The sequence below is a fragment of the Hemiscyllium ocellatum genome, chromosome 1 (genome assembly GCF_020745735.1).
Source record: "Hemiscyllium ocellatum isolate sHemOce1 chromosome 1, sHemOce1.pat.X.cur, whole genome shotgun sequence".
Classification (NCBI taxonomy): Eukaryota; Metazoa; Chordata; class Chondrichthyes; order Orectolobiformes; family Hemiscylliidae; genus Hemiscyllium; species Hemiscyllium ocellatum.
In genome coordinates, this window is record NC_083401.1 from 138,718,206 (window position 1) to 138,732,382 (window position 14,177).

At 41.6% G+C, this 14,177-nt stretch overlaps 1 protein-coding gene and 1 long non-coding RNA gene across 5 annotated transcripts in view; one reads left to right on the forward strand and one right to left on the reverse strand.

Annotated features, from left to right (window-relative positions):
* Nucleotides 1–10,359, forward strand: part of LOC132816614 (uncharacterized) — an 87,005-nt gene extending 76,646 nt beyond the window's left edge. For both annotated transcript variants that reach the window (XR_009644812.1, XR_009644811.1), the window contains one exon: nucleotides 10,079–10,359. This is a non-coding gene — a long non-coding RNA (uncharacterized LOC132816614). The remainder of the gene's footprint in view (nucleotides 1–10,078) is intronic.
* LOC132816591 (synaptopodin-2-like) overlaps nucleotides 1–14,177 on the reverse strand; it is a 144,802-nt gene that overhangs the window by 53,479 nt on the left and 77,146 nt on the right. The gene's annotated exons all lie outside the window — the stretch shown is intronic.

Here is a 14,177-nt window from a genome sequence, read left to right on the forward strand (position 1 = left end):
GGTGGGATACCATTCGGAGGGTTGGTGTGGACTTGTTGGGCCGAAGGCCCTGTTTCCACACTGTAGGGATTCCAATTCAGACTCCTGAGCCAGCAGTAGAGTAGCAGGAATGTATCTGTGTTGAAGGGAAGTTTAGATCACTTACAGCCATTTAGTGAAAGAAGAAACCTCCAAGCCATTACTGCCAACTACACACCAAACAGCAACGTATGCAGGAAATCTGGGTTATGGGTGGTAGCTCATCAGAGACACAACTCTTTATGTTTTTCTCTGCAGTCTCCAAACCTGACACCCAAACCAGGACTGAAAGAAAAAGAACTTCAGCTCCTCGGTTGATCTTTCTCAAGCCCTGAACAACCCTCTGTTCTGCACTCCAGTTTGTGCAAGGGTGAGGATGAGGCCTGACAGTACATTATCTGAGCCTAGTGCCCTTCCTGCTCCGAGCTCTGGTTCATGGTGCTGGTAGAATTGGACCTTGGCACTGGGGTTTGTTTTTCTGTTTACTTTTGTTCAAGGCTAGGAGAGGTTTCTCGAGGCTGCTTAGAAAAATGTAAAGATTTTCTAGTGTTCCGTGTTGCTACCCTTACCCAAGATTCTTTTTAAGGTATCAGTGTTTGATGTACGGTTGGCAGTACTAGATTGGAGCTTTCTCTCTAAATGCCGTAGACACTCAATCTTCCTTTCCGCAGAGTCATACTCCCCTTGCTCTCTTGCCAGATTGGTGCCTGTTGCTCAAGGGAAGTCAAATGACATATGTCAGGCATTATCCTCCAGTCTAAGTATCTTCACAGTGGCCATGTGCATTCTTCTCTAATAGAAAGACAGACTCTTTAATAGCGTAGATTATCTTTTATTGTCACGTGTACTCAAGTACAGAAGTGTAGGAGTACAGTGAAACGTTTACAATGTCACCTCTTATGGCACCATCTTAGGTATCAGTACCTAGGTTCAAATCTTAGTTACAAAAGAGGAATAAGAAAGAAAAATAGTTGCATTATTTTATAGTGTTTAAAGAATAAGTTAGAAATAAGACATAGTTAAAGGATTGACATTACAGTCAGATTAAAAAAAAATTGAATAAGCATTGCATTGCAGTAGCTGAGTGCAGGGGCCACCACACGTAATCTGACCATCCCCCGTTCCACTCCAAGCCTCTAGTCTGCTCCGCACGAGCTCTCAGCTGCTCCACGTTTTCTCCAGGATTTGCTTGCCTCATCACCTGGTATTTCGGGGCTGCTTCCCCTCGCTGGCCACTGCTCCTGGGATTAGCCTCCAGGGTTTGCCAGTTCCTCCATTTGAGGGGAAAACAAGAAGAAAAAAGAACAGGCAGAACAGTGGAGCTCCGGCCAGAGCATCTTACACTGCAGCCATCTTACACTGCAGCCATCTTACACTGCAGCCATCTTGCCACTAGGAATTGACCTGGATACATGATTACATGGAGAAAGTGAGGTCTGCAGATGCTGGAGATCAGAGCTGAAAATGTGTTGCTGGAAAAGCGCAGCAGGTCAGGCAGCATCCAAGGAACAGAAGATTCGACGTTTCGGGCATAAGCCCTTCTTCAGGAATGAAGATGGGCTTATGCCCGAAACGTCGATTCTCCTGTTCCTTGGATGCTGCCTGACCTGCTGCGCTTTTCCAGCAACACATTTTCAGTACATGATTGCATGGCCTGCATTATATACAAATCGAGATTCCAATCCCCACAGCTGTGATCATCTGTATTATTCATAAGAAGAATGTAGTATGGGAAAGTTAGTTGTTACCGGGTTTTGAATGAAAGGTAATTCAGTGTTGTCAAAGAGCCACAATTACTAAAACACTGAAAGCGTTATATAATGCTTCTGCTTATGGGGTCTTAGTCACAGAGCCATCTTTTGTGATGGTGTCTGAGTGCCATGCAAACCTTCAGTGGAGGCCTGTCAAATATATATGTTCTCCTAGTTGTGAAGAAAGGTCAATGAGCTGTTTTTTTTTAACTCATTCAGAGGATGTGGGCATTGCCAGCTAGGTCAACTTTTATTGCCCATCCCTATTGCCAGAAGGCAGTTAAGAGTCAACTACATTGCTGTGGGTGTGGTGTTACATTTCAGCCAGATCAGGTGAGGATGACAGACTTCCTTCCCTAAGTGACATTAGTGAACCGGATCGTGTGTGAGCTACTGAGTATTTATGTTTTAAGTATGAACTCACAAAGATGTGTGAGAGACAGGAGAACTGTAGTGCAAGGAGTGTTAAGTTAAAACTGCAATGAAGTGATGGACATTGATTAAATGTGATTAATCTGATGGAAATACATGGCCACAGTCATGTATGTGGCAACCCTGTGCAGTGGTAAACTTACAATGCTAACTCACAGTCACAGGAGTATGAAGCATTGAGTAGACAGTGGTACATAGCCAGGCAGAGCACAGCAGATCATTCAACCACTTGTGTTTTCTTGAGCTGCTTACAAGAGCTGACTTCCACAACCACCTTTTTTTGGAATGGGGTGTTGTTGGTTAGACCAGTATTTATTGCCCATCCCCAATTGCCCTTGAACAGAATGGCTTGCTGTGCCATTTCAGAGAGCAGTTAAGAGACAACTACATTGCTGTGGATCTGGAATTGCATATAGTTCAGACCTGGTAAGGGTGGCAGATTTCTGTCCCTAAAGGACATTACTGAAACGGATGGATTTTTTTTTCAATCAGCAACAGTCGTGATTAAGCCTCTTTTTAATTCCAGACTTTTATTAAATTCAGACTTCTGTAGAAATTGATGCCTTAAAGAAGTCAGCAGGGGGCAGAACATCCTGATCAGCTGTCCATAAACATTGCAGTTTTACTCAGGTGTACATGTCGAATGAACTGAGAAAAACATATGATACCCCTCTTCCTCCTACCTTACACTCTCTTCCACACTTCATATCAAGATTCTGCCCATTATTCCTCTTAGCTTCATGAAGGAGAACTGCTTCTTCAAACCCTGACTGAATACAGTCTCCTGCTGAGAACCTTTCTCTCCCTCCTTTTACATCCTCTTCATTGTTCTGATCTGCAAAGCCACTGTTCACTTCCAGTCATGCTGTATGTCATGGGGATTGTCTCCTAGTACATTGATGGTCGTGAGTAATGCAAATGTGCAAAAGCCTTAAAGTCAGCAAAAAATCCTTCAGCTTTCATCAAACCACCGCCTGATGTCAGATTTCTGTAATTTGAAGTCATGTTTGGCAAACCTGGTAGAGCTGAGTTGTTCACCAGAAAGCCACCTGTGTCCTTATCTAAAGCAAGCCTTTGGTGGAAAGCTAGGCAAAAGTGAGGACTGCAGATGCTGGAAACCAGAGTTTAGACTACATTGGTGAGTGTGCTGGAAAAGCACAGCAGGTCAGGCAGCATCAGAGGAGCAGGAAAATCGACGTTTCAGGTAAAAGCCCTTCATCTGGAAATGTCCTGATGAAGAACTTTTGCCCAAAATGTTGATTTTGGTGGAAAGCTGTCAGATGTATATGTTCTAGTTGTGAAGAAAAATCACTGAGCTGATGGTGAATGAGTGTTGGGCGTAGTAACACCTGTAGAGATTTTTTTTATACTAGCAGCATCAATAAGGAAGGTGAATGAAAGAACTGCATTTGGACTTTGAGGGCTTTTAAAATAGCCCACACAAGGCATTAGGACACAAAAGTAATGCACATAGGATTGGAGGTACTATGCTAGTATGAATTGAGGATTGCTTAACAGGCGGAATGGAGACTGTAAGAGCAAATAGGTCATTCTCAACTTGACAGGCTGTGAACCCAGGGATTCTGCAAGGGTCGGTCTTTGAGTATCTGCAGTTCACACAGCTCTATATCCATGACTTGGATGTGCTGGCCAATTTTAATTCTTTTAAGTTTATAGATGATACAAAATGTGGTGGGAATGTGAGTTTTGATATGATGTAAAAAGGCTTCATGGGAACATAGCTGAAAATGTGTTGCTGGAAAAGCGCAGCAGGTCAGGCAGCATCCATGGGAACATAGACAAGCTAAGGAATTGAGCAAAAGTGAGGACTGCTGATGTTGGAAATCAGAGTCTAGATTAGAGTGGTGTTGGAAAAACACAGAAGATCAGGCAGCATCCGAGGAGTAGGATAATCAATGTTTTGGGCAAAAGCCCTTCATCAGGACAGTAGGTGAATGGGGATGGGATGAAGGTGATAGGTCAGAGGGGAGAGTGGAGTGGATAGGTGGGAAGAGAGACAGGTCATGAGGGCAGCGCTGAGCTGGAACATTGGAACTGGGGTAAGCTGGGGGGAGGGGAATTGAGGAAACTGGTGAAGTCCATATTGATGCCCTGGGGTTGAAGTGTTCCAAGATGGAAGATGAGGCATTCCTCCTCCAGGCATCAGGTGGTGAGGGAGCGGCGGTGGAGGAGGCCCAGGACCTGCATGTCCTCGGCAGAGTGGAAGGGGCAGTTGAAATGTTGGGCCACAGGGCGGTGGGGTTGATTGATGCGGGTGTCCCGGCAATATTCCTTAAAGCTTTCTGCGAGAAGGTGTCCAATCTCACCAATGTACAGGAGACCGTATCGGGAGCAATGGATACAATAAATGACATTGGTGGATGTGCAGGTGAAACTTTGATGGATGTGGAAGGCTCCTTTAGGGCCTTGGATGGAGGTGAGGGAGGAGGTGTGGGCGCAGGTTTTGCAATTCCGACAGTGGCAGGGGAAGGTGCCAGGAGGGGAGGGTGTGTTGTAGGGGTGCGTGGACCTGGCCAGGTAGTCACGGAGGAAATGGTCTTTGTGAAAATGGAAAGGGATGGGAAGGGAAATATATCCCTGGTGCTGGGGTTCATTTGGAGGTGGCAGAAATGTCAGTGGATGATGCGGTTAATGCGAAGGTTGGTAGGGTGGAAGGTGAGCACCAGGGGGTTCTGTCTTTGTTACGGTTGGAGGGGTGGGGTTTGAGGATGGAGTGCGGGATGTGGATGAGATGCATTGGAGGGCATCTTCAACCATGTGGGAAGGGAAATTGTGGTCTCTAAAGAAGGAGGCCATCTGGTGTGTTCTGTGGTGGATCTGGTCCTCCTGGGAGCAGATACGGCAGAGGTGGAGGAATTGGGAAATATGGGATAACATTTTTGCAGGAGGTAGGATGGGAAGTGGTGTAATCCAGGTAGCTGTGGGAGTCGGTGGGTTTGTAAAAAATGTCAGTGTCAAGTCGGTCGTCATTGATGGAGATGGAGAGGTCCAGGAAGGTGTCAGAGATGGTCCAGGTGAATTAAAGGTCAGGGTGGAATGTGTTGGTGAAGTTGATGAACTGCTCAACCTCCTCACAGGAGCACGAGGTGGTGCTGATGCAGTCATCAATTTAGCGGAGGAAGAGGTGGGGAGTGGTGCTGGTGTAACTACGGAAGATGGACTGTTCTATGTAGCCGACAAAGAGACAGGCATAGCTGGGGCCCATATGGATGCCCATGGCTACCCCTTTGGTTGGAGGAAGTGTGAGGATTCAAAGTAGAAATTGTTAAGGGTGAGGACCAGTTCAGCCAAACGAATGAGAGTATCAGTGGAAGGGTACTGTTGGGTATGTCGGGAGAGGAAGAAGTGGAGAACTTGGAGGCCCTGGTTATGACGCATGGAGGTGTAGAGGGATTGGATAGGTTGGAAGGTGATGATATCCACAGGGACTTAGGTGTTCTTGTTCTTAAGTCACTGAAAGCTTGCATACAGATGCAATGAGTAATTCAGAAGACAAATAGAATGTGAGTTTTTATTGCATGAGGAGCAAAGACTTTCATTGTAAAGAACACTGGATTGCTGCTCCTGAAGAAATGTCTACATTTCAGGTTGTCTTACTAAAGGAATGATATACTTGCAACAAAGGTTAACCAGATTGATTCCTGATAGCATTATCATAGATCCCTACAGTGTGGAAACAAGCCATTCAACCTATCAAGTCCAACTCTCCAAAGGGCATCCCATCCCTATAACCCTGCATTTCCTATGACTAATCCACTTGGCCTGCACACCCCTGGACACTATGGGCAATTTTGCATGGCCAACTCACATAACCTGCACAGCTTTGAACTGTGGGAGGAAACCAGAACACCCAGAGGAAACCTGCACAGACATGAGGAGAACATGCAAACTCCAAATGGACAGTTGTCATGGGAGCATTGAACCAGGGTCTCTGGAGCTGCAAAGTGAACCACTTAGCTGCAGAGCTGCCCTGAGGGGAGATTGAGGAGACTAAGTCTATATTCTCTCAAATTTAGGGGAATGAGAGACAACTTCATGAAAGCTTACAAAAGCATATAAGGGAGAGAAAGATTAAATGGAGAATGAATGTTTACATAGCTGTGAATCTGTCAACAGGGATACAGTCTCAGAATAAAATGCAAGCCTTTTAGGACTTAAATGTGGAAAAACCACTTCATTTGGGTGAATCTTTGGAATTCTCTCCTGAGAGAGTTGTGGAAGCTCAATTATTAAGCAAGTTCAAGACAGAGATTGATAGATTTCTACTAACTGATAACATCAAGGATCTGAGGATAAAACAGAAAAATTACGTTGATGTAGATGATCAACCATGATCGAGAATGGCAAAGCAGGCCAATTCTGCTCCCATGTTGTTATACTTTTATTTTTATATATTTTTATATTTTTATTGTAAACATTGACTACGTCTAGAATTCTAACAACTGTCAGAAGAAGTGAACTAGTAACTAACATGTAAGTGATTGATGATGCCTATAAATAGAGCTGGTGATGGGGAAGGGGTTGTGTCTTTCCTGCTGCTGAGCATGTATCAGTAGCTTTGCAAGACTATGAAAGGCATGTACTAAAGCATAAGTTCTGACAAAGAATTATTGAAATTTGGTGCTACAGATGTTACCTAAATGTAATGCTTCGGTAGGTGCATAGACTTGGTTTGAATGCTTAATTTAGTGTCTCATACTCCAAGCTTAACATCATGATATAAATCAGTATCTAGTCAGAATTTTAACGTTTTATAATCTTGATATACCTGGGAAACATAGAAATGTGCAGAACTCTGAATGCTAAATCTGTCTTTTTGCATACATTTCTGGTTGGCGTGCTGAGGCTAAAGTTTGTCATGCAATGGTAAGAGATTGCATTTAGACTGCTGACACAGAAGGAAGAGCACCAACCAGTCAATTGTCTGCATCAAGTAACGGGTTTCGCATTTAATTTATTAAATATACATTGAAGACATAGAAATCAAAGGTGAAAATTGCAGCTGTGAAGCACTACTAAGTCAGGTATTCAAAATGATGAAAAACTCTGGAAGAACAGGGGGGAGCCACATGATGGCTCATTGGTTAGCCCCGCTGCCTCACAATGTCAGAGACCCGGGTTCAATTCCACCCTCAGGCAACTGTCCATGTGGAGTTTGCACATTCTCCCCATGTCTGCATAGGTTTCATTTTCCTCCAAAGATGTGCAGGTTAGGTGCATTAGCCATGCTAAATTGACCATAGTATCATAGAATTCCCATGTTGAAACAGACCACTTGGCCCAACAAGTCTACACTGACCTTCTGAAGAGTAACCCACCCAGATCTATTCCCTTTACTCTACATTTACTCCTAATTAATACACTTAATCTAGACATTCCTGAACACTACCGGCAATTTAGCATGGCCAATTCACCTAACGTGCACATCTTTGGATTGTGGGAGGAAACCACAGCATCCGGAGCAAACCCACGCAGACACTGAAGAACATGCAAACTCCACACAGATACTTGCCTGAAGCTGGAATTGAACCCGGGTTCCTGACGCTGTGAGGCAGCCGTGACCAGGGATGTGCAGGCTAGGTGGGTAAGCCATGGGAAATGCAGGATTATGGGGTCTTGGTGAGATGCTGTTCAGAGGGTCAGTGCAGACTCAGTAGGCCAAGTGGCCTGCTTCCACAACATTGAGCTTTTATAAAAACTGCACTTTGAAACACCATTCAGAATTACAGCCCCCTTTATTGCCAGCCAAGCCAAAGTTAATCAAACATGAAAGAAAGTGGCAGCAAATGGCAATTCAATTAAATTGTAAACAGGGATGTTAAAAGGTCAAATCTATAACTTCCACAATCATTAAATTAACCTTTGAAGGCATTTTGATAGTATTAATACTTAAGCCTATGAAGTGGCACATACATTTATAATGAATTATAGATTAGACCTTACTGTGTTAGTGAACAGGAATTCTATAATATTAGCTCATTTAGTAGGGCAACTTGGCCTTTAAGACGTTAAATTCGTATAGCAGCAGATACTTTTGTAAATTTATTATGCAAAAGTTCCCTTTAGCAAACATATCATCTTTTTATTATTATTTTGTTATGTTTTAAACATTGTTTTTTTTCATAACATTCTATCAGCAATTCTACATGCACCTACAGCTGGGAATTCATTGAAACTTGTTATGACCAGACATGAAGAAATAAGAATAAATTATAATTCAGATTCTTAATGCATCTTATCAAGGTATTCAATAATGATTTAAATCATTAATCATTACTGTGCAATTCTAGTGGCTGAATGTAAGATCAAAAATCAGAAATTGTCTGTGAAAATAATCAAGTAAGAAGTCTTTAATCTCTTGAATTCAATGTTATTGACAATGTTAAGGATGAAGACTGGTCCTGACATGAAGAATTGGATGAGGTAGCCATATGCCTGACGCATAGCTGCCCAACTTAACCAGAAAGTCAGGGACACTAAAATAATATGCATTGATCTCCCTACCAAGTATTCCAATCTGTGTTTCCATTGGATGAGACTGTGACAGTGGAAAGCTAGAAGGATAGATAATGTTTAAGAATAGAAAAGTCACCTTGGGGTGTTCTTTTGGAACAAAGTAGGTGGAGCTTTAACTTTCTTCCAATTCATGCCATACCTTACTCAGAAGTGTTTGATGCCAAGGAGAAGTGTGAGAAATGTCAAATATTCACTTTCCTAATAGTGACACCTATTATTTTGACAAGCACGAAAGCTCTGCCCCTTTTGAAATGTGTAACATCAGTGCTTTCCTAAATGCCGTTTCCTCCCATCCTTCATTTTCTACTGTCAATCATGACCAACTTACTATCACATGGTCTCCCCAGCTCAGAGAGTGAGATGACCTGACTCACAAATTATTTCGCTGCTGTAATACAACTTTATCAAAGGCTGCCAGCTAGTGTCATTTGAATCAGATGAGTTGAATGATGCCATTTCTTTCTTGTCCCTATGAGTTGGAATATCCTGTTTCCAAATGATTCTCCATCTAGTGGCCTGAATGTGACATAAAACAGCTCTCATAATGCTGCAAAGAAATGATTTGCAAATGAACAGGTTTTGTTCACCGTGTGAGGAATTGGATAGCAATTTTTTGATTATGAGGGTCACAACTCCTAGCTTATCTGTGCATATTGCAATCCAGCTGGACAACATGTGCGTGATTGTGACTAGTGTGCCTCCATAGCTGCTCCTGAATACTGCTGATGAACTTGGAAAATAACCAGATGCACTGTTTATAGACCATGTGGCACAATCTACATGTGCCTATAAAAGGCAGACTGTATCTTAAAGGGAAATTATTCAAACAAGTTGTTGAAATGTAAACATTTGGAAAGTAAACATCTGGACAAAGGGACCCATAGTAATGGATTTGGCAATTGAGGCATTAATGTTGCAGGTGAGCAAGCGAAGAAATGTCACAATCCCACTGGGATGCTAGAAACCCAAAGGATCAAGCTCAGAATGGAGAGGAGAGGAAGCGGGTGACGTGGCTGGTCAATTCCTGAAATCTGAGACCATAGACTGGGTAGCACTGCCACAAAAGGTCTATGGATCTCATATAGGTACTCAAATTCATGTGACATCTCCTACTCCTTATACCACTAGCCTCCCACACAGCTCAATGCATCACATCTCATCTATGATCTACTAGCACTACTTGACATTCAAAAGTGATATCTTATAACTAGATATTCTACTGACAAAGGCTCACACCCAGCTCTCTCTGCCTCCACATAGCTCAGAAATTCAGCTGGCTATTTCCCAAAGACCGTCCATAAGAAGAACTGACATTTTTCTCTCTTCTCTCTCTCTCACAGGATAAGGTGGTGCATAGTAGAAGCAAGCAACAGAGATGGACGAGGACACCAGCAGCTCGTGTGCCCTCATGAGAGCAGCTGCAGTGGGGTCTGTGGCATCAATGATGCTGCAGATATTGAGAATGGTAGTGTGTTCCTGCTTTAAGCTCCTTCTCAACTCCCAGCACACAATAATCTTGATATCTGGCATGGAGTGTAAGCTGTTGATGTTATGACCTTAACTCTCTTGTTTGTCACCCAATCTCATTAAACTCACTTGAGGTGTAAGGTGTTAGCCTGAAACCATTATTGACAGACATTGCAAATAAAGTGCATTGACCTCTCAATGAAGTGTTTTAAGTATTAATTATTTTTAATTCCACTTTCCTTGACACCATTTTCAATCAAGTATCTGTCTAACTCAGCCTTGAAGATATTCAATGATCCAGCCTCCTTCGCTCTCTATGGAAAATAATTCTAAACACACAATTCTATATTTCTCTGAGAAGTCTATCCTGATCTTGGGAAACATCATCACAGTATTTAACCTGTCAAATCGCCTTTAAAGCCTTTATGTTACACTAAGATTATCTCACATTCTTTTAATCTTCAAAGAATAGAGGTCTAACCTGCTCAAATTGTCTTCGTAAGTCAACTCCTTCTTCCCAGAAATCAAGCAATTAACTTTCACTGAACTGCCTCCAATGCAAGTATATCTCTCCTTAAATATGGAAACCAAAACTGTCCACAGAATCTAAGTTTGATCACACCAGTGTCTGTGCAGTTGTGGTAATGGCATCACTAATATAATCCATTTCCTTTGCAGTACAGACAAACATTCAATTTGTCTTCCTATTTACTTGATGTGACTGCGACCTGACTTTTTGTAATTCATTGTCCCTTATAGTTTGTAAATAGTTGAGTCCAAAACTGATCTTTGTGATGCTTTGCTTGTGACAGTTTAAACTAAGATGACTTTCTACATCAAGAAGTTGTCCTGAAGGTGTAAGGTGTTAGCCTGAAACCATTATTGATAATGGTGCCCTGGAGTAATATCATTGAGATCTCAGTATTCACATAGTTATCACATTTTGTTGTCAGTAGTTGCTTTGTCCCTCCTAAGTGAGAGCAAAAAGAGAGCGTCTTCCAGTTCTGCTACTCAAAATCCAACTTTAATATGTGAAATGTACCACACAGACATAAAATATAAATAGCACATATGATTTTCTTCACACCTGATTAGTTTCAGTCTGTTTTCATAACAGGTTAATTTTAGTTCAGATAGTTTTCCTTATCCCCCATTTATTTAACAATGTCTTTCCTTAAAACGATTAGAGTCAATGAAAGTCTATTACTAAAACTAGATGATGGAAATGGACAACTAATAGTCCATATTTTACCACAATCATGATGCCATGATTGCTTTACATTCCTCCCGTATGCCGATTCATTTTCTCTTATTTTCGGAGTGCCTTTTATTCTTTATACTGTGAAACAGATACAAAATATTTGTTCACAGTCTCTATTGTTTCTGATTTTAAATTATCTAATCACACTCATTAAAGAATCAACATTCACCGTAGTCACTATTTTGCTTGTGAAGTATTTATGGAATCTTTGACCATTTTTTTCAAATATTTCTTGTCAGTTTTCTCTTATACTCCACTTTCTGTCATTCTTTCTTTTGTCATCTTTTACAAGTTTTATATTTTGCCAATCTCTCATTTACTACCAATTAAATATGATCCTTAACTTCCTTAATCAACATATTATTAACTAATTAACTTCCTTGATGCATCATTCTCTAGTGTTTTTATTCTTTCTCAATGAAATGTATCTTTAAGCGTTAGGAACTATCCGCTAAAATGTCTGCCATCACCTCTCTATTATTTTAACTCTTTGGGGCAGCACGGTGGCTCAGTGGTTAGCATTGCTGCCTCACATCACCAGGGACCAGGTTTGATTCCACCCTCAGACAACTGTCTGTGTGGAGTTAGCACATTATCCTATGTCTGTGCAGGTTTCCTCCACAGGTGAATTGGCCATGCTAAATTACCCATTAGTCAGAGGGAAATGTGTCTTGGTGGGTTACTCATCGGAGGGTCGGTGTGGACTTGTGGGGCTGAATGGCCTGTTTCCACACTGTAGGGAATTTAATCTAATCTCTTTTCACTTTGTCTTCATACTCTGTAGTTCCCTTTATTTAGATTTAGCATTTTAGTTTCAGATTCATATTTCTCATCCTCAAATCAAATGTGAAATTCCATCGTATTATGATCACTCTTATTGTAAAGATAGTATAATTTTATTATTCAGTATTGTTGATTATGGATTGAAATTGGAAAAGAACTATTTTATAAACCAAAGATTGTTGAAGGATTACTACAGATATTAAAAGCAAGCATAGGTCAGGCAGTAATAAGAGAAGGTGCAGATGAACTGAAGCCAATATGTACAAATGGATATTTAAACAACAATATGTAGATGATAGATCTGTGAGGTAGTGATTGGTCCACAGGTAGCTGAATACCTTGGGGCTGGGTACAGGATAGGAATAAGTTATCTGATCTCCACCAGCTCTCTGTTCTCTCCAGTGCATGCCATTTGAAGCCTGAAGAAAACCAGTTATTCTTCTTTCAGAAAACAGTTTAAAGCTCTGACTTTTACTTCATGAGTCAGTAATATTTTATAAGTTTGAATTAGCCACTCTGTGCCTCCTGCAAACCAGTTGAAGCATCTAAAGAAGGAAGACTGAGAAGAATTTTTCATATCAGCACAAGAAACATCCCAGAAGATCCTGTGAACAGAAACCATTGAACCGCTTTCCAAATTTCCCCTCCATCTATAGCATCAATGTATGTTTTCCATTTGTGTCCACCACTGTGAGGAGAGTCATATAGTCATAGAGATGTACAGCATGGAAACAGACCCTTCGGTCTAACTCTTCCATGCTGACCAGATATCCCAACCCAATCTAGTCCCACCTGCCAGCACCCAACCCATATCCCTCCAAATGGTTCCTATTCATATACCCATCCAAATGTCTTTTAAATGTTGCAATTATACCAGCCTCCACCGCTTCCTCTGGCAGCTCATTCTGTACACGTACCACCCTCTGTATGAAAATGTTGCCCAGTAGGTCTCTTTTATATCTTTCCCCTCTCACCCTAAACCTATGCCCTCTTAATCTGGACTCCCACACCCCAGGGAAAAGGCTTTGTCTATTTACCCTATCCATGCCCCTCATGATTTTGTAAACCTCTATAAGTTCACCCCTCAACCTCCGACACTCCAGGGAAAATAGCCCCAGCCTGTTCAGCCTCTCCCTAAAGCTCAAATCTTCCAACCCTGGCAACATCCTTGTAAATCTTTCTTGAACCCTTTCAAGTTTCACAACATCTTTCCGATAGGAAGGAGACCGAATTGCATGCAATATTTCAACAGTGGCATAACCAATATCATGTACAGCCGCAACATGACCTCCCAACTCCTGTACTCAATACTCTGACCAATGAAACAAAGCATACTAAATGCCTCCTTCACTATCCTATCTACCTTCACTATCCACTTTCAAGGAGCTATGAACCTGCACTCCAAAGTCTCTTTGTTCAGCAACACGCCCTCAGACCTTACCATTAGGTGTATAAATCCTGAAGGGAGTTTAAAGATTTTTAACTAGTAGAGTTATACGCCAATGGTTCATGATTTGATTACCTCTTGCTAGTGTCCATTTATTTTTAATAAATATTAATTTGTATTAAGTATAAAAACTTGCCCGTGCTTTCTGTCAATCAGGGTCTGAAAATCAGGTATATTGGAGAATAAGGTGTACTTTTACAAAATCTAGCTTTAGTAATGATTCCAGAAATAGTGAGGCTTGATCACCAGTATGCTGCCCCAGTAAGGTATAACATTATGAAGAAGATGCTTAACGATGAGGTAATTAATAAATCTGGTTTAATTACGCACTGCTTAGTCTAAAATAGATCACTATTTGATCCCAGAACATGTTGTTCCAAGAAACTGTTCTGAATGCACTCTATGAACTCTATCAAAGATTTAGCTTTGGACCTTTTTGAGTATATAGGAGAGTGCTAAATGTATGCCAAGATGCTGACTT